Source organism: Bos indicus x Bos taurus, chromosome 9, assembly GCF_003369695.1.
Source record: "Bos indicus x Bos taurus breed Angus x Brahman F1 hybrid chromosome 9, Bos_hybrid_MaternalHap_v2.0, whole genome shotgun sequence".
NCBI lineage: Eukaryota > Metazoa > Chordata > Mammalia > Artiodactyla > Bovidae > Bos > Bos indicus x Bos taurus.
The window spans coordinates 45,689,201-45,709,873 of NC_040084.1; the positions used below are offsets into that span (position 1 = coordinate 45,689,201).

Genomic DNA, 20,673 nt, shown 5'->3' on the forward strand with positions numbered 1-20,673 from the left:
AGTCCAAAGGGAGAGAGAGATGTCAAGCCAGTAATCTCGCTCCCTAGTGAAAAATGGATCCTAAAGATTGGGTTCTTAAAGGTACAAAATTGGTAACAAATACATAAAAGCAAAAATTAAAAATCTAGAGTAGAGTTTGGAATTTCAAAAATACGATGTTAAAGAAAAGAAGAAGGAAAAGAAAGAGAGAAAAAATGAACAAACAAAAACAAACAAGGTCGCAAAAATTATAAAGAAAGTACAGGTACAAAATTGATAACTAATACCAAAAAGCAAAAATTAAAAATCTAGAGTAGAGTTTGGAATTTCAAAAATACAATGTTAAAAAAAAAAGAAGAAGAAAAATAAAGAGAGAAAACAAACAAACAAAAACAAACAATGTCACAAAAATTATAAAGAAAATACAGGTACAAAATTGATATCAAATACCAAAAAGCATAAATTAAAAATCTAGAGTAGAGTTTGGAATTTCAGATATACAATGTTATATAAAAGAAGAAGAGAAAGAAACAGAGAAGAAGAAAAAAAAAAAAGTCACAGACATTATATAAAAAAAAAACTATAGGTACAAAATTGATAACATATACCAAAAAGTGAAAATTAAAAATCTAGAGTAGAGTTTGGAATTTCAAAAATACAATGTTAAAGAAAAGAAGAAAAAAAAAAAAAAAAAACAAGGTCAAAAAATTATAAAATATATATATATATGAAGTTTGCTGAAGAAAAAAAATAGGGTCTTTTTATTTTTTATTTTTGCAAAGTAATAGGTTATAAAAGTGAAAATTAAAGGAACAATAGAGGACTTAAAAATTTTTTTTTAATTAAAAAAAAAGAAAGAAAATGATCGTAAAAATAATAAAAATATATCTAGGACTTTCTTGGTTTTATTGTGGGTGTTGTGGGTTCAGTTCAGTTTTGGCTAGTTCCTTGGTCAGACTTATATTTCTCAAGATCTATAGGCCCCTTCTTATGTAGTCCGTAGTAACCACAGGGTTTTGATCTATTGCCTGTAGCTTCCAAGGCGTTTCCCTCTGTTATATCTTCTTCTGTTTGCTAGTCTCTTCAGTATCTGGTTTCCGCCCTGACACAAAGGGGACAGTGGAGGACACTTTTTTTTTTTTTTTTTTTTTAGGCTTACTTGTTCAGTCGCGCTGTGGGGAGGGAGGGAGGGATGCTGCAAACAAATAACACTGGCGTGGGCTCGCAGTGCCTCAGCCACCCTGGGTCTGCCCCCGCTCACGGCGCGTGTAGCCACCCTGCCCACACTGCTCGGGCTCTAGGTTGTTCCGCCGGGAACAATCCGAGGCCGGCCCTGGGTTGCATGCACCTCCCAGGTCCAAGCCGCTCAGGTTCAGGCACTCGGGTAGTCCTCAGAGGCGCAGACTCAGTTGGGCCTGCGTTTTGTGCTCTTCCCAGGTCCGAGCAGCTCAGGTGATGAGGTGTTTGGCGAGCGCCAATGCTGCGACTTATCGCCTCCCCGCCACTCGGTTATCTGGGTGTAAAACCGGCGCACCTTCTCAGGCAGATGTTGACTGTCCAGACCCCCAAGAAGTTTAGTTAGCAAAGAAACCTGCTTACAGTTTTATAGATAATGTCTCTCTGGGGCTGCGATTGCCCCCTTCCGGCTCTGGCTGCCTGTCACCGGAGGGGGAAGGTCTGCAGCGGGCTATCTCTGTTCAGTCCTTTGTTCTGTGCGCGGACCTGGCGGTCTTAGGTTAGGGCTGGCTTTTCGCGTGGTAGATATCCCACAGTCTGGTTTGCTAGCCCAAATTATTTCGCTCAGATAGCGCTCAGGGTATTCAGGCCAGATTCTTACTCTCAGCAATGCAGCCCGCGCCGCGCCTCCCTGCCCAGCCCCCGCTTGCTAATGGCGGATGCAGGCGTCTGTGCTGCTTCTCCGCTGGGGGAGTTACCGTAGGGCTCGCAATCTGCGAGTTTTAATTGTTTATTTATTTTTTCTCCCTGTTATGTTGCCCTCTGTGCTTCCAAAGCTCGGCACAGATTCGGCAGTGAGAAGGTTTCCTGGTGTTTGGAAACTTCTCTCTTTTTAAGATTCCCTTCCCGGGACGGAACTCCGTCCCTCCCTCTTTTGTCTCTTTTTTTTTGTCTTTAATATTTTTTCCTACCTCCTTTTGAAGAGTTGGGTTGCTTTTCTGGGTGCCTGATGTCCTCTGCCGGCATTCAGAAGTTGTTTTGTGGAATTTACTCGGTGTTTAAATGCTCTTTTGATGAATTTGTGGGGGAGAAAGTGTTCTCCCAGTCCTACTCCTCCACCATCTTGGCTCCTCCACAAGTGAACTTTCTGAATGCTAGAAATGTTCTATGTCTTGATCCATGTGGTGACTACATAATGTGAGCTTATTTAAAATGTACTTGATGTTTGTATACTTTACTGTATATATATATATATACACATATAAACTTTACTGTATACATATATACTTTATGTATATATATACACACATATATACATACATATATTTACATACATAAAGTATACATATATACTTTACTGTATATATATATATATATATATACACACACACACACACATATAAAATCCCTTAGTCAACACAAAGGAGAGGAGGAGAAAGATGTCTCTAGAGATATAACATTTAAAATGATGTGAAATTGTTGGCCTTAAGTAGGTAAATAATCAGCTTTGTCTGTTCTTGCTTAGTTTCTCTCTGTCACTGGAACCCCCAACCCTACAAAAAGGTTTAATAGCAAAATGAAAAGGCATATCAGAGAATATTCCCAGGTAATATGAGGAAGATCTTATACAATTTAAGTTCAAATAGGTAATAAAAACTAATTAGATATGTATAATAGCCTGAAATTGAAATAGGAAAAGGACAGGAAATGAAATCTCTGAAAAGAGGGAATTCAGTGATCGAAAAACAAATGAAAAGGATGTTTAAACTCGTAAAAATTAAAGCACTTCACATTAGAGCAGGGTGATTTTGTCTAAATTAGGAGAGACAATTGATTTTATTATTATTAAAAAGACAATATTTTATACCTCCCATATTAAAAAAATGTAATCTGGGAAAAAAATAACTGAATCACTTTGCTGTACACCTGAAACTAACACAATACTGTAAGTCAACTCAGCTTCAATAGACATAAAAAATTTAGAGAAATATTCTTTTTAAAAACAAAGTATAATAGGTACTTTGGAGTCTAATTTAAAGTAAACTCTGAGATTAGTTATCATTTCTCAAAATTTGGTATCCAATTGTACTTCTTAGCTTGATATATCTGAGTCTTAAATTCTTATAAGCTATAAATTTTATTTTATATTTTATTACAGTTGTGAGCTCCCTTTAATTATTCAGAAACCTGAAAGCTGAGGGATAGAGGGCCTATTTCTCCTGAGTTCCTGGGCTCAGATACTGTTTAACAGAATGCGATAACATGCCAGCTTACCAAGAAGCCTTGTGAAATCAGAGTTCTCAGGGCTAAGTCCGTCTGTGAATTCTGAAAATGAAGCATTGGAGTGATGTATACTGGCCTATAATGTATTCCTTCAGAGAAACAAATTCATGGTCAGCATATCCAGGGAAATAGAGGTACCTGGAACACTTCAGGCTCAGAGATGGTAGATGTTGTTAATGGACTTGTATTCACAATAGACACATTGTCTTCTGACTGTCTTTCCTAAAGTGTCTTAACTGCACATGTTCCAGAACATGGGCCCACCCCCCTCAGTCCTTTCCTCTGTTGCCCATGAGGTGAACTAATCTTTTATGAGTCTGCTGAAATACCTGATATTTGTCTTGAAGCTTACAGAACCTTCCTTCTGGAACTGCCCCCATGGGCTCCCACCTGCCCACTCCACACAGTGCCATGGGTATTTGCATACAAGACCTTGGGCATGAACCATGTGTTATTAGTGGATGGTGTGTTATTCAAATGCCAACACTTTTATTTCCATTGCCTAGAGGCTGAATAAATTGATGCATATTTATGGAATGGTGAGAATAATTATAACCACACAGGGATACTGTGTGGCAGAGCAGAAAGCACCTTGAAAGGATGAGACAGACTGCCTGCATATGACCTGGGAAGCTACTTCTCTGAGCACCAATTTCCATGTATTCAAATGAAGATAATAACTCCTACCAATTTAAATTATGGAAATGAAATATAGGAATTATTTGAGAGAACAGAGGTGAAACATTGGAGTTACCAGCACACAGTGGACATTTCCATCTTGTTCCTCTTATATATTCCTATAATATAATATAATATATTATATTAATGTATTTAATAATATATATATACATAAACATTATTAAAAGGATTCAGGGTAAAAACAATCTCTATATCTCGGAGAGAAGGAGCACTTTTCCATATACTCTTTTTTTATAGAGATTATTTTTACCCTGAATCCTTTTAATAACATTTAGAATAATAGTTCAACATTAACTTATTGAAAAAATCAATTGTTATCAACTGCTTTTAGTCCATTTTGGGATGCAAAATGATTTTAGGGAGTCATCACTAATTATTTTGAGAATTCTATTTTGAATATTTGCTCCACATATACCTTTCTTACAGAACATGCTGTCATAATGCTCTTGCCAATAAGCCATTCTTCATTTTAGCATTTTCATTATGCATTCTGATTTTAACCTTGGAGATTTTTAATGGAGGTATATAAATTTGCCTCAAGATGACATGAAATATTACTAGATTTTTTACTATATATGTCCTTATCACCTAAGCATACATTATTTTTGGTGAAATCTAGGAATACATTACCCAAGTTAAGTCAACTCAATACATATACTGGTGGTATAGGATTTTTCTGTTCTGTTTCTGGCATTGTAATTATGCTGAGTGGGAAGTTATTATTTGTGACTGAGAATTTAGTTACTAAAGATGCTGGCTGCTTTGCTGAACCTTTGTATACTTTTTCATGGTGAAATAAGTAAGTAAGTAAGCTTATTTAAAAACTTCTCAATCTCATCAGTTCATGTTAAGCTATCTTTCAACCAGGTCATAACAGTGCTTTCAGTTGAAATTTTGTTGTCAAGGTCTTATACACAAAAATGTAGTTCTCTTTTTCGCAACGTGAAAACCACAGTTAAACCTAAGCCAAAATGGGAAAGGAGAAGACCCACATCAACATCGTTGTCATTGGGCATGTAGATTCAGGGAAGTCTACCACGACTGGCCATCTGATCTACACATGTGGTGGGATCAACAAGAGAACAATTGAAAAGTTCGAGAAGGAGGCTGCCGAGATGGGAAAGGGCTCCTTCAAATATGCCTGGGTCTTGGACAACTTAAAGCTGAACGTGAGCGTGGTATCACCATTGATATCTCCCTGTGGAAATTTGAGACCAGCAAGTACTATGTTACCATCATTGATGCCCCAGGACACAGAGACTTCCTCAAAAACATGATTACAGGCACATCCCAGGCTGACTGTGCTGTCCTGATTGTTGCTGCTGGTGTTGGTGAATTTGAAGCCAGTATCTCCAAGAACTAGCAGACCTGTGAGCATGCCCTTCTGGCTTACATCCTGGGTGTGAACAACTAATTGTTGGCGTTAACAAAATGGATTCCACTGAGCCACCCTATAGCCAGAAGAGATACGAGGAAATTGTTAAGGAAGTCAGCACCTACATTAAGAAAATCGGCTACAACCCCAACACAGTAGCATTTGTGCCAATTTCTGGCTGGAATGGTGACAACACACTGGAGCCAAGTGCTAATATGCCATGGTTCAAGGGATGGAAAGTCACCCGTAAGGACAGCAATGCCAGTGGAACCACCCTGCTTGAAGCTCTGGATTGCATCCTGCCACCAACTCGCCCAGCTGACAAACCCTTGCGTTTGCCTCTTCAGGATGTCTATAAAATTGGTGGTATTGGTACTGTCCCTGTGGGTCGTGTGGAGACTGGTGTTCTCAAACCTGGCATGGTGGTCACCTTTGCTCCAGTCAATGTAACAACTGAAATGAAGTCTGTAGAAATGCACCATGAAGCATTGAGTGAAGCCCTTCCTGGGGACAATGTGGGCTTCAATGTCAAGAACGTGTCTGTCAATGGTGTCTGTCATGGCAATGTGGCTGGTGACAGCAAAAATGATCCATCCATGGAAGCTGCTGGCTTCACAGCTCAGGTGATTGTTTTGAACCATCCGGGCCAAATCAGTGCTGGATATGCACTTATGCTGGATTGTCACACAGCTCACATTGCTTGCAAGTTTGCTGAGCTGAAGGAGAAGATTGATCATCGTTTTGGGAAAAAGCTGGAAGATGGCCCTAAATTCTTGAAATCTGGTGACGCTGCCATCATTGATATGGTTCCTGGCAAGCCCATGGGTGTCGAGAGCTTCTCTGATTATCCTTCCCTGGGCTGTTTTGCTGTGCGTAACATGAGACAGACAGTCGCTGTGGGTGTCATCAAAGCAGTGGACAAGAAGGCAGCTGGGGCTGGCAAGGTCACCAAGTCTGCCCAGAAAGCTCAGAAGGCTAAATGAATATTATCCCCAATACCTGCCACCCCAGTGTTAATCAGTGGTGGAAGAATGGTCTCAGAACTGTTTGTCTCAATTGGCCATTTAAGTTTAATAGTAAAAGACTGGTTAATGATAACAATGCATTGTAAAACCTTCAGAAGGAAAGGAGAATGTTTTTTTTGTGGACCATATGTTCTGTGTGTGGCAGTTTAAGTTATTAGTTTTTAAAATCAGTACTTTTTAATGAAAACTACTTGACCAAAAATCTGTCACAGAATTTGAGACCCATTAAAAAAAGTTTAATGAGAAAAAAAAAAAAAGAAATTCTTTCTGATAGCAAGATATATTCTTCTAAATGTTTCTCTTTCATTTTCCCTAATCCTGCTTTTAATTTTAATTTTTAAAATTAATTTTTATGAATATAGTTGCTTTACAATGTTGTGTTAGTTTCTACTGTATAGATAAGTGAATTAGTAAACCCTAAATAGCCATGAAATTAAAAGATGCTTCTTGGAAGAAAAACTATGACCAACCTAGATAGCATATTAAAAAGCAGAGACATTACTTTGTCAACAAAGGTCCGTCTAGTCAAAGCTATGGTTTTTTCAGTAGTTATGTACAGACGTGAGAGTTGAACTATAATGAAAGCTGAGTACCGAATAATTGATGCTTTTGAACTGTGGTGTTGAAGAAGACTCTTGAGTTCCCTTGGACTGCAAAGAGATCCAACCAGTCCGTCCTAAAGGAAATCAGTCCTGAGTGTTCACTGGAAGGACTGCTGTTGAAGCTGAAACTCCAATACTTTGGCCATCTGATGCAAAGAACTGACTCATTGGAAAAGACCCTGATGTTGGGAAAGATTGAAGTGGGTAGGAGAAGGGGAGACAGAGGATGAGATGGTTGGACGGCATCACTGACTCGATGGACATGAGTTTGAGTAAGCTCCAGGAGTTGGTGATGGACAGGGAAGCCATGCTGCAGTCCATGGGGTCACAAAGAGTTGGACATGATTGAGTGACTGAATTGAGCTGAACTGAATCAAGTTAAAGAACCTGTCCATCACTCCAATAAGTTCTCTCATGTCCTTTGCAGTCCCTTCTTCCCTACCTCAGGCAACCATTGATCCACCTTCTGTCATTATACATTGATTTTCCATTTCAATACTTTTATATAAATAGTACCATACATATATATTCATTTTTGATCTGGATTCTTTCAGTCAGCATACTTTGCGATTCATCCAGGTTACTATGTGTATCAGTAGTTCCTTCCTTTGTATGACTGAGTGAAACCATTCTATGCATATAGCAAAATATTTGTTTTTAAATTACAATTGTAAGTGTTTTTCAGGAGCTTCTTTCAATTCCTTTTTTTTTTTTTTTCAGATATTGTATTCACTTTTATGGTAGTAAATATCTCCTTTTGTATGACTTCTGAGTCTCTACTGATAACTTTGGCCTACACCACCGATTTTAGAATTTTATTTGAAGCTCTGTTCTTGATATCTGTTTTTTTGGTTGCTTAATAGTAACCAACCTTATAATTTCCAAAATAGACTTCTATCTCTATTTCTCTTAATTGTACTTTATTCTTATTGTTATCCATGGGAAATACATTCTTTTTGCCTGCTGCATTGAGTTGAGTTTTGTTTTATAAGCTCTCCATGTTATGTTTTTAGCCTTGCATCCATCTCTTTCTTTTCCATTCTTCCTGCTATCATCTGATTTCAGGTCTTTTTGACTTTTCTCTGTATATTTCTAACCATTCTCTTCCCAGCTGTCATCTTTATTTTACTAAGGCATAGATCTCATGATTTTTTATCCCTACACAAGAACTTCCTGCTCCTTCCTATTTTTTTTGCTCCTGGAGTAAGTCCTACTAATAATACCAATGACAAAGTAACTTCATGTTAGACACATTGCATTTATAAGGTGTGGATACAACTTTTGTTGGAGCTGTAGCAACACATTCGGTAAGTCAAAGGACTAAAGCAGACATAGTAGATGGTCCTCACTTTCCCGCTTGGTTTTGACTCTTTTTTTCTACTCTGTTCTCTTTAGATTGTTGTCTCCCCTGCCTCATGAACCTCAACTAACCAATAAACTGCAAGGCTTGCAAAATTAGAAAAGTACTGTTCTGACAGTGATTGGGATAAGATTGCACCATTGATCCTGAGTTTTCAGCAACAAAAAGACAAACACTTCTATGTGAATCATACCATGGCCTCTTTTCTCTTTACTGCATGAGAAAGTCCAACTCTGCTTTGATTGGGCAGTTACCTGGTCCTCAGGTACACCCTCATGCATGTCAGCTGTCAGCTAAATAGTGTCATTAACTGCTATTTGAACCATTTAACTATTTGCTTTTGAAAGAAAAAATTCCTGTGATAACCTGAAAGACAGACCACCTATCTCTATGGCCCATGATTTTAGGGGAAGTCATTAGAAATGGTAGACTGTTGGTGAGTTTTGACTGTTTCTTGGCCCTTTTAGAAACTGCTGAGTGATAAAGCTGGTTCAGGCAAGGATCAGATGGGAGGTAATAGATGTTTGCTGAGGGAGGCTCTCTTTGCCTGTGGCCCATAATCTAAAATCACTGGTAGCTTAGACATTGTGGTCCTTGTGAGATTTTGAACAAGCCAAGCAGGAAGGAAGCAAACCAGGAATGTCTAGCAGTGAAGATCAGGTAAAAAAGCATTGCCAGGCATGTTGTCTCAGACGATTGTGAGGCAGCTGCCATGAAATTGAGGAAGGTATGCAGAAGCCACCAACTAACAGAAGAGAGTGGTAGCCTTAAATCTCAGGACAAGATGAGATCTCTGGTTGTGGTTACTTTTACACGGAACTGATGGGAAGCAAACCGATTAGAAAGCTCATATGTTTCAGGGAAATTGTGTTGCCAAAGCAGCCAGTGATAGGCCTGGACATTCTGTGATGTTTCAACACCTAATACAACTCATGGCTTTCCCAAGCTGCACCAGCAGGCAACGCACTAAGACCGTGCAGCTCCCAAGCAGAGCATATGCTCTAATAACCAATTCAGACGGGGCCATAGATGAACAGAAACATCTCTAAAGCAGAAGTTGGCCAGCTATGGCTTTCAGGCTAAACTGTGTCTGTGAGCTATTTTTACATCCTTGCTTTTAAAATTCTTTATTTTAATAAACAAGTAAACTGTATTTAATGGGATATTACTTTTTCACATGTACTGCTATCTTCTTTTTAGTATTATTTAAAAATTTTATTTATTTTTTCCAGGTTTATTGAGGTATAATTAATAAAATTGTAACATATTAAACATGTACAGCATGTACATATACATTGTAAAATTAATACCACCATTAAGTTAATTAAAACATCTATTACCTCACATGGTCAATTTTTTTCTTTTTGGTGAGAATGCTTAAGATCTGTGCTCTTAACAGGCTTCAAGTATACAATACAGAATTTTTTATTGAAGCATACTTGATTTATAATTATATGTTGCTTTCAGGTATACAACAAAGTGTTTTGGGTGTATATTATGTGTATATATATATATATATATATATATATATAATCTTTTTCAGATTCTTTTCCATTATAGGTTATTAGAAGATTTTGAATATATAGTTCCCTATGGTATACAGTAAATTCTTGTTGTTCATCTGTTTTATATATAGTAGTGTGTATCTGTTAATCCCATACTCCTGATGGTCACCATGCTGTATATAGATCCTCAGAACTTATTCATCTTATAATTGAAAGTTTGTACACTTGACCAACATCTCCTTATTTCCCAGTCTCTGTCAACCACCATTTCACTCTGTTTCTGTGACTTTTACTTTTTTAAGATTCCACATATAAGTGATACAATACAGTATTTGTCTTTCTATGTCTGGTTTATTTCACTTATCATAATGTGCTCCAGATTTATCCATGTTGTCAAATATGATAAGATTTAACTTCTTTTTAAAGACTGAATTGTATGTGTGTAAACACACACATGGGGTTCCCTGATAACTCAGTAGTAAAGAATCTGCCTGCCAATGCAGGAGCTGCAGGAGACCCAGTGTTTGATTCCTGGGTTGGGAAGATCCTCTATAGAAGGAAATGGCAACCCACTGCACCATGCCAGTATTCTTGCCTGGAGAATACCATGGAGGGCTAAAGTCCATCAGTTCAGTTCAGTTCAGTCGCTCAGTCGTGTCTGACTCTTTGCGACCCCATGGACTGCAGCATGCCAGGCCTCCCTGTCTATCACCAATTCCCAGAGTTTACTCAAACTCATGGCCATTGAGTCGGTGATGCCATTCAACCATCTCATCCTCTGTTGTCCCCTTCTCCTACTTCCTTCCATCTTTTCCAGCATCAAGGTCTTTTCAAATGAGTCAGCTCTTCACATCAGGTGGCTAAAGGATTGGAGCTTCAGCTTTAGCATCAGTCCTTCCAGTGAATATTCAGGGTTGATTTCATTTAGGATTGAATGGTTTGATCTCCTTGCTGTCCAAGGGACTCTCAAGTGTCTTCTCCAGCATCACAATTTGAAAGCATCAATATTTTGTCTCTTAGCCGTCTTTATGGTCCAACTCACACATCTGTACATACCTACTGGAAAAATCATACCTTTGACTATATGGACCTTTGTCAGAAAAGTGATGTCTTTGCTTTTTAAAGTGCTGTCTAGATTTGTCATAGCTTTCCTTCCAAGGAGCAAGCATTTTTTAATTTCATGGCTGCAGTCACTGTCCGCCATGATTTTGGAGCACAAGAAAATAAAACCTGTCACTGTACCCATTGTTTCCCCATCTATTTGCCATGAAGTTATGGGACCAGATGCCATGATCTTTTGATCTTTGTATTTTGAATGTTGAGTTTTTCACTCCCCTCTTTCACTTCCATCAAGAGACTCTTTAGTTTCTCTTCAATTTCTGCCATAAAGATGGTGTCATATACATATCAGAGGCTATTGATATTTCTCCCAGAAATCTTGATTCCAGCTTGTGTTTCGATCAGCCTGGCATTTCACATGATGTACTGTGCATATAGGTTAAATAAGCAGGGCAACAATATATAGCCTTGATGTACTCCTTTTCAATTTGGAACCAGTCCATTATTCCATGTCTGATTCTAATTGTTGCTTCTTGACCTGCATACAGGTTTCTCAGGAGGCAGGTAAGGTATTCTGGTATTCCCATCTCTTTAAGAACTTTCCACAGTTTGTTGTGAGCCACACAGTCAGAGGCTTTAATGTAGTCTATGAAGCAGATGTTTTTTTCTGGAATTCTCTTGCTTTTTCTGTAATCCAACGATGTTGGCAATTTGATCTCTGGTTCCTCTGCCTTTTCTAAATCCAGCTTGTATATCTGGAAGTTCATGGTTCACATAATGTTGAAGCCTAGCTTGAAGGGTTTTGAGCATTACCTTGCTAACATGTGAAATGCGTGCAACTGTCTGGTAGTTTTAACATACTCTGGCATTGCCCTTTTTGGGACTTTGAACTTACCACTTAGAAAAAGTTGTTTGCTGCGGACTTCTCTTTTCTCCTTCTCATTGACTGAAACTGGCAAAGACTGGAGTAACCATGGACTTCAAGAACTGAGAAGGTACAGTTGCCCTGTTAACCTTGGACCCTTATTTGGACTCTTAAGAGAGAGAAATAACAATTTTATCTTAAGCCCTTATATTTTGAGGTGTCTATATTAGAGAAGCTCAGTCTACACCTTCACTAATACAATGTTGAAATCTTACTAGTCTCAAATGTTTTCTCATCCATGAAGCTTTCATAATTACTTTTACTCAAAGTAGTCTTTTGATCTCCAGTAGCACTTTTCTCTTTTCTCACTGCATTTATTACACTTTGTTTTATGGTCATTTTTATAGCCTTTCTCAGTAACTAGATTCTAAGCTCTTTGGGAAGTATAAGAGGAGGGAAAGGCAATATGTAACCCATACAGTAGACTTTTAGGTTCACACACATGCCTTGAAATATAAAAAGTTACTAAATATTTGCTTAATTGAATTGACTCTTTAATCGTTTTCTAAGCAATATGTGTTCACTAGCTGAATGGATATAGGAAACAGTGAAAAGATAGACCCAAGTCAGAAATCTTTCAAATAAGATTTTATATATTTATATACAAATATTCAAATTATTTATATTTGAATAATTGTTATTAAAGTTATTGTGTGAATAGTAATGCATCATATATATATATATATATATATATATGTATATAGACTTCTTTCCTTTGTGGTGTCAGTCATGAATGACATATATTTGTTGGATATTTTGTCTTCTAAAATAAATTGCATTCCCATGAGTATCTTTTAATAGAAAGGTCACGGTATCAAATTGTGGATCCCACAGTAAAAGTTTTCTTCTGCAACAAAGTAATATCTTATTTGGGGATTGCATTAAAACAGGCAGTGCGGTATAGTGGTTATAAACATGGGCTTTGCTATCAAATAGTTCTCGTTTTGGATTTTTACTTTGTCAGTGTATGACTTTAGGCAAGAAACTTAACCTTTCTAAACCTATTTCCTCATCTGTAAAATTAGCAAAACAGCAGTTACTTTGTAAGCTTTATAATAAACAAATGTATGTAAAACAATTTTTAATGATTTTGAAGTAAGTCACAGATATTATTTCATCCATGAATATTTCAGTACTCTCGCCTAAATAAAATGTTAATACTCTTATCACAGTCCCCCAAATTGATAAAAAAAATTCTTGAAATCATCAAATGTCTTCTCAGAGTTAAAATTTCATATTGTCTCATGCATTTGTCATTTTTAGAGTTTGTTTTAAAGAAAAGTTACCAATTACATATAAAGAAAAACTACCAAGTAGATAATTTACGAAAACTTTAGCTTTTTAAATATTTGTTTTCCAAAGTGAAAGTGAATACATTATTTATTTGTATTTATGAAATGAAATAGTCTGTATCTCATTCTCTTAGTAACTTGGGTATGACAGTTCATCAAGATATGTAGTAAGTTTCCTGTCATACAGGAGTTCAGTGCTGATTCCTCCACATAGTTTTTCTGTTAAATAATTTAGCTGTTGCCTGCTGCATATGTGGCTTCATCATTTTTCGTCATCTCCGAAGATGACATTTTAAGATATTGTTAGTTCCTCATGGCATACTTCTAGCAGTGGTAAGATTAAGGTTTGAAATGATTATCAAGAGAATGAGTTACATTTTGCATTTTCTTCCTTTACCCTCTGGAAGCATGTTCTGGACACCTACATCACCCACACATAGTTCAGAGGTAAGCTCTTGGGTAGGGGATATATAAACCCTCTGAGTTTATTCCTTCCCTCTGGAAGCATGTTCTGGACACCTACATCACCCATACGTAGTTCAGAGGTAAGCTCTGGGGTAGGGGATATATAAGTAGAAGTTACAGTCCCTTCTTACTCAAAGCTGTCCCTTAGTTGGGGAGGATACATACATATAGGAAATGACATAAAACCAATAAAAGCATCATGCTCAAAATTGTACATGTCAAGAACAGAATCTATGAGTTCTGGTAGTTCTTTAGGTTTCTCATAGAAAACCTAAAGTGATCAGAATTGATGGGTTTAATTGAATAAGGTTTTTGGAATAGGTAATCTTCAATTCAGTTTGGAGGGAGTTGATAAACATGAATTTCAGCTGAATGAAAAGGAAATTCTAGGTGAGAGGAAAGAAACAGAAGCAGAAACAAGAAATTGTTAGTGGGTATTGAGTTTAAAATGAATGGGACTTCAATTAATGAGATTTTAGTGCATTGGTTTGGTGCTAACATAGAATATATATTAAGGAAAACATAAGCCATGAAGGGATATGCCATGCAAATTTTAAAAACCATCATTTCACTATTATAGGACTTTTCAAATATCTGTGACTGCAGGAATTACTACTGTGTAGGTATAGATGTTCTGGAAGCAAAGATGAGGCAGGCATAATAGCCTCTAAAATGAAACAAGCATAGCATATGGGGTAACATATGGGTGCAGCATGGAGGAAGCTGACTTGGGCGTCAGTTTAAAAAACAAATTCCAATCTATGTGTGCCAGTTGGTAACTGGTAGAATTTTCTTTACTTATCTTGGAAGTACACAGCAGTAATGGAAGCATAGACATGTTGGGTTCTGGGTGTGACTGCAATTCAAATGGAGGCCAAGAAGAAAGAAACTGCTCTGTGTATAAGGAGTTAATGATTATGATTCTAATTTATGTTTTGTATTATTTATATTTTTCCTTCTTTCATTCAGCAAATATGCACTGAGTAGTTATGGGGCTTCACTAACTAACTGTATTTTTGTGAGATTTCAGTTCTGAAAGAAACAACGTGGAAGAAAAAGTTTGTATGCATTCATTTTTCTGGCAAAGGGGGAAGCAAAGGCATTAGGGTTTTGCAGAGACTAATGGCTGGAATGGAGGAGAAAATGGCAACCCACTCCAGTACTCTTGCCTGGAGAATCCCACAGACGGAGGAGCCTGGTAGGCTACAGTACATGGGGTTGCTAAGAGTTGGACATGACTGAGTGACTTCACTTTCACTTTTCACTTTCATGCATTGGAGAAGGAAATGGCAACCCACTCCAGTATTCTTGCCTGGAGAATCTCAGGGACAGCAGAGTCTGGTGGGGTGCCTTCTATGGGGTCCCACAGAGTCGGACATGACTGAAGTAACTTAGCAGCAGCAGCAGCAGCAGTGGCTGGAAGTCTGTCTCTGGTTGGCAGTGGCATTGATCCTGGAGGTAGTTCTTGTAATAGAATTGATGCGATTACATTCTTGACTGGAATCCAAACTGTAGTGCAGGGCCTCAGTAGAGGCCATGACCAGAGCAAAGCTAGCCTAAGGCTTTTAAAGTTTGATTTGGGGTCTGTTTCTGGAAGCTCTGGCCTGAAATCTGATTCTCTATCCCCTCTAACAATTCTGCTAGCCACTCGCTAACCTATTTAATAAACTCCTTTTCTATCTTATTCACCAGTTAACTTCCAAATTAGGAATTCTACACCTAGGAATTCTGATGTAAAGGAAAGAGGCAAGAGTTTCAAGAAGGAGGTGCAGTCCTTTAAATGATAGTTAAAAGTGTTATTGCTCTTGTGGAAGAAGAGGCCAGATAGCCAAGTCTTGAAGAACAAATGAAGAAGTTTCAAGTAAGGCAGAAGTTTGTGGAGGAAAGACGTTAAAGAAAGGTTGAACATTTAAGGAGGCAGGGCTATTAGATCCAACAAGGACTGTGGAGGAGGTCCAAGGGGAAATTCTTGCAAGGAATAACATCAGAGAGAATGGAAATTTTTTCTTTCTTTTCTTTTCTCTTCCCCTCCCTCTCTTTCCATCCCTCCCTCTCTCCCTTCCACCCTTTCTTTCTTTTTTTTTCAGAAGAAGCCTGGGTGAGAGAAGAAATTGGTTGAAGATGAAGAGAAATCTCAGTCAAGAAAAAGAAAAGTGGAGGAAATGCAGTAAAAGGGCAGAATGGTTTTGGAGAGTGGTTTTGAGGGCTTGTTGGGAAAGTTTAGAAACTTGTATTTATGGGGAAGATAATAGGAAGTTAAATGAAAATGAGTGGAAAAATTGCTGAATGGCAACATGCTATAATTGAAGTTTTGGAGTCTGACTGTAAAGCCTTAGAATTATCTAACACCCCTAAGTCTTTTGGGGAGTGGGACCTGGACAGGAGTCTGATGTCCTGGTGGGGCTCGCCTGTGGTGTGAGATTAATAATGATCATTCAAGGGAAGGATAAGGGAGTAGAAGCAGTGTTGAATGTTTTCTGTTTCCCTGAAGTTATTTATTTTTCTCCCCCACCTTCTCTTCTTGAATATATTAACCTATGATGTCTTAGTATTCCTTCCACTCATTTATCCAGTTTCCATCCTTTCCCTGTTCCTTACAGCCTCCTCCTTTTCACCTTGTATTATTTCTCACTGTCACGTCATATTTTCCTTACACTCTTGCTGTTTTTCCTTCTCTTACTATTTCAATACCTGATTCCTGTGCCATCTCCCTAAAGTTTATTTTATTTTTCTTTCCCACTTTCTCTGAGTTTTATTTATCTTTTGCTGTTATATGTTTGTATACTTCATATCTTATTTCTCAAGCTTCCTGATCCTTCTGGTCTTTATCCTCTGACCTTTAATTTTCTTTTTCTTAAAAAAATCAATTCCTTCTTTCCTTTTCTATCCTCCTCATTTTAGCCTCTGTCTTGGCCTTTGTCCCCACTTTCCCAAGAAACTTGGAAGTCTTCATTTTCCAATGCTCTTGGCTATTTGCCACTCATTCTCCTCTAAGCTGATTTTTAGTCTCCAAACTGATTTTATTTCTAGCTCAGCTCAACCTGGTACAATAGTACGCCTAGCCCAGGTAGATCACAAGTGAATCAGGACCTCTCCCTGATAATAGGGCTGCTCAAGATCAGACATGGGGGAAGAAACAACATAATAAAAGACAACACATCATAATTCAACATGCAACACCTCCGCTATGCTGTTAAGTTCTTCCATGCTTTGGCCATGTTCCGTATTTCCAATGGTCCTCCAGAAATCAAACTTTCTTTAGTCAAATGAATCCTGTGAATCCCAAATCCCAAATTCTTGCTGTTTCTTATATTGTTTCTTTGCTTGGAATACTCATTTTTCTTTTCTCTTTCAGAGCTTTAGGACATTGCCTCACATGAATATTCTAGCTTTTTAATGATCTTCCCTTTCTTTGAATTCTTATAACATTGGATATACCAAGTAATTTACTCACATAGTACCTTACTTATTTTCTGGTGTGTACTTTACTTTGACCAATTTTAGAGGAAGCTCTGAGAATGGAGTATATATCATTTAATTCTATATTATCTACAGCATCTAGAATGGTTCTGAGTACATAGTAGGCTTTTTTGAGCATTTAATACAGCTGCTTTTTTGAATTATTACCCTTATACAGCATAATTTACATTACATTTTTAAAGCCTACTTAAAATATAAATTTTGCTCTGAGATTAAATGACCAAAGGGCCTGCTATCATTTATTCCATGCGCCAATGATCTGTGCAACATTTCCTCCGGTGTCTTCCTGAGCTGGCAGGAGCCAGCCATTCATTTAAATTGGCAACAGACATGGAAATGAATTTGTGTGCTGTCTTACTTGGTAATAAAACCTAAAGTGCAGTGTAATTTGTGATGGTTTGAAGCGGTAATGCAGTTTTGGCAAATGTGCTATATCTCTACAAAACTTACTGTTAGAAGATTTTTAAGCCAGTAGGTTATAGACTCTCCTCCTAAAAACAATTGATTAAAACTACCTCCTTCTGGACGTGGTCCAGTTCTTATTGGCAATAACTAAAGCACAGATTACATTTTTGGTTGAAGTTTTCAGCATCAGACCAAGTTGCCCTTTTTATACAGTGCTTTTTCTGATCTATTTTTTTAATCACCAGATATAATACTTCTTCTAATTTAAGAGACACAAGATAGTAAAAAGTGTATCCAATTCAAGTTGAATTCGGAATTGAAGCAGCAAGGGAAATAATCTGTGACTGAAGGAAAAAAAAAATGGTGGAGAAAGAGCATAAAATCTTTTCAACTCTCCAACTTTCTCTACAGAAATCATCCTTACATTCTTGGCTATGTAAATGTAAAGTTGTTGGATGTCAGTATGCTAGCTAGATTTGATAGCTTTTCAATAGCTGGCTCTATCTGAAAATTTTAATCCAGGAAAGTAAATATTTATATATGTAGTGTCCTCTGATCCAAAATTTATCTCAAAAGGGAGAATTCTAAAAAACAATCCAAATTTATATTTATTCCTTGGTTCTAGTAAAAAATTAGAATCAAGAATTTAAGGTTTCTCTTAAATAATTCCTAGACTTTCTATTATGTTGGTGTCCTTAGTCCTAATGATCATTCTTGAAGTGATTTATGTCTTCAGAATTGCAAACCAAGTTTGCTAGAATTCATCTTTTCTTGCTGGATAAAATATATTAGGCTCCCATAACACATTGATAGGTTCATCAAAAGGCCTAAATTTATTAGCCACCTCCCTAGTAGTAACTTCCAGTGACAGAGTAGTTCTGTTGGAAGTCTCTTCTGGGAGGTTTACCAAAGAGAGCACACAAATCTTACTTGATTTAATTGGACTCCTATAAACAGCTGTCATTATATTTCCAAGAGACTTGCTTTATCAGGGAGTCTAAGAAGTCATAATTTTCATTAGGAGAAAGAACTTGGTCAGAGCTTTATTTTCTCCCAGTTGATGAGCTACTTTCCTGGTTTACCCCTTCAGCCTCTTTCCTGCCAGTATCCTTAACACTGTCATCCTCTCAACCGACTGTTGTACCTGGCCTGCAAAACTCCAAACGCTGAATGATCCAGCCATCTTGGGTCATCCTTCCTGCCCTCTCACCACTGGAGGAAATATGACAATCACTCAAGTTAGTGAAAATTTAAACATTCCTACTGAAAACATCTTGACTCATGCTGTGAGCCAGAAATTATTTCTGCAATCTTTGAGCAGTGTCATCCACAGACAACCTCACTTCCTTCCTGCCCATCTCTAAGGACAAGTAGTCTTTCCACAAAAGCTCTTCCATCAGCTCATGCTCTACATTCTCCTCTCTCTAAGACCATATTCTTTCAATTAATTTCTTTCTCTGGTCTGTCTGCAACCTCGCCTTCTCCCTCCCTAGTGATTGACTTGTTGTGGTATGAGTAAGTGGCTCTTGCCCATGGTAGTCAATACACATATTCACAAACAGTGATATTCTTGTTCATTTACATTATATATGTTGCATTTCCTTGTTCCCTTTGAAGTTATGTATGGCCATATGATTAGCTTTGGTTAATAATAGGTGATGAGTTTTACTGATGGCTGGAAGCTCCTAAGGCCAAAGTGATAAAGCCTCCTGTTTTCTTGGTCCTCAAGTGACTGTAATAAACATACAAGCACTGGGCATGTCATATACAGGAAAATATATAACTTCAGAGTTTTGAGGTTGTTTATTACTGCACTATACCTTCATCTATCTTGACAGTTTTCCTTGTTAATAGCATTCCTGAAACTCTGCTTACGTTCTCTTATACTACATTTATTCTCCCCCTGAACAACTAATTTTCTTAAAAGCACTCACTCTATTAACTTTTCCCCTTCTCTTTGATTCCTTTCCTCTATTAAATCTTTTCTGACCCCATCACTTTACCAGAACTATTCTTGCTAAACCTGCAAATGATCTGTTGATTTTTGGATGTAGTGGACTGATCTTATGACCTTACTTGACCTTGTCTGGCATGTAGCACTGTTGACCTTGAGAAACTTTTCACTTCTCATTCTTGTCCTTCAACTTTTTGCTTTTTATTTGGCCTCTCTCTTGCCATTTGCTGCTCAAATGTTTGTGTGCCTCAGTCTTTGGCTTTTCCCCCTCTTTTCCCTTCTCTTATTGTTATTGTTCAGTCACTAAGTCATGTCCAACTCTCATAGGTTCCATCGATTACTGCTTATCAGTCTTGATTCCAAACCTACATGCAATAAAGATGATATTGTATAATATTAAACTAAGATATTTTGATTTTTTACCATTAAGTCATGAACTTTACTCTGCCATTTTTATCATGCTGAAGCCATTCTTTGATAATAAGAATTATTCTTATATAGCAATCTTCTCCATATTATTTCCATTTGTGAATGGGGAGAGAGCCTACTTTCCTGTGGCCTGTTGAGAAAAAAATAATGGTGGTATGAAGATGGGCTTGAATGTCCAGTAGTATGTATAAAGAGTAGTTTTGCTAATTTCTTGAGTCCCCCATTTAAACATTAAATGTAAAGGAGTCAAACCATTGAGTTTTCCCTTGGTGTAATAAATCTGTTAAGCAAAGAAGAGCAAAAGGGAGGAAGTAAGAAAGGTTATCAGATGTGTGTTTTGGTCTCCTCACTCCAGGCTTTAAATAAAAGAGAAATCAACCAGGGCAGATAGACTTACCGTATCTCTGTTAGGAACTTTAGGAGAAAACTACCATGTAATGTAGAGGTCCAACAGCAGGTTCATGGTCTCAACACAGGCAGGCAGAGCCTCATGATGGAGCAAGGTAAAGAGTCTTTTATTTTTTCCTGCTAAACCTCTCTTGGTATAAGCACCAAGTTGAGAGTCAGGGCCTGCCCCTGGGGCTGCTGTTGTGGGTCCACAGCAGAGGCTGGGAATGGATCACTCTGGGCATGAATGGCCTGATGGAGAACAAGGATATG

The 20,673-nt window shown here is 37.7% G+C and overlaps 1 pseudogene; it reads left to right on the top strand.

Moving 5' to 3' along the window:
- Positions 1-5,082: 5,082 nt before the first annotated feature.
- On the top strand, positions 5,083-6,794 carry LOC113898314 (annotated as a pseudogene).
- The last annotated feature ends 13,879 nt before the right edge of the window (positions 6,795-20,673 follow it).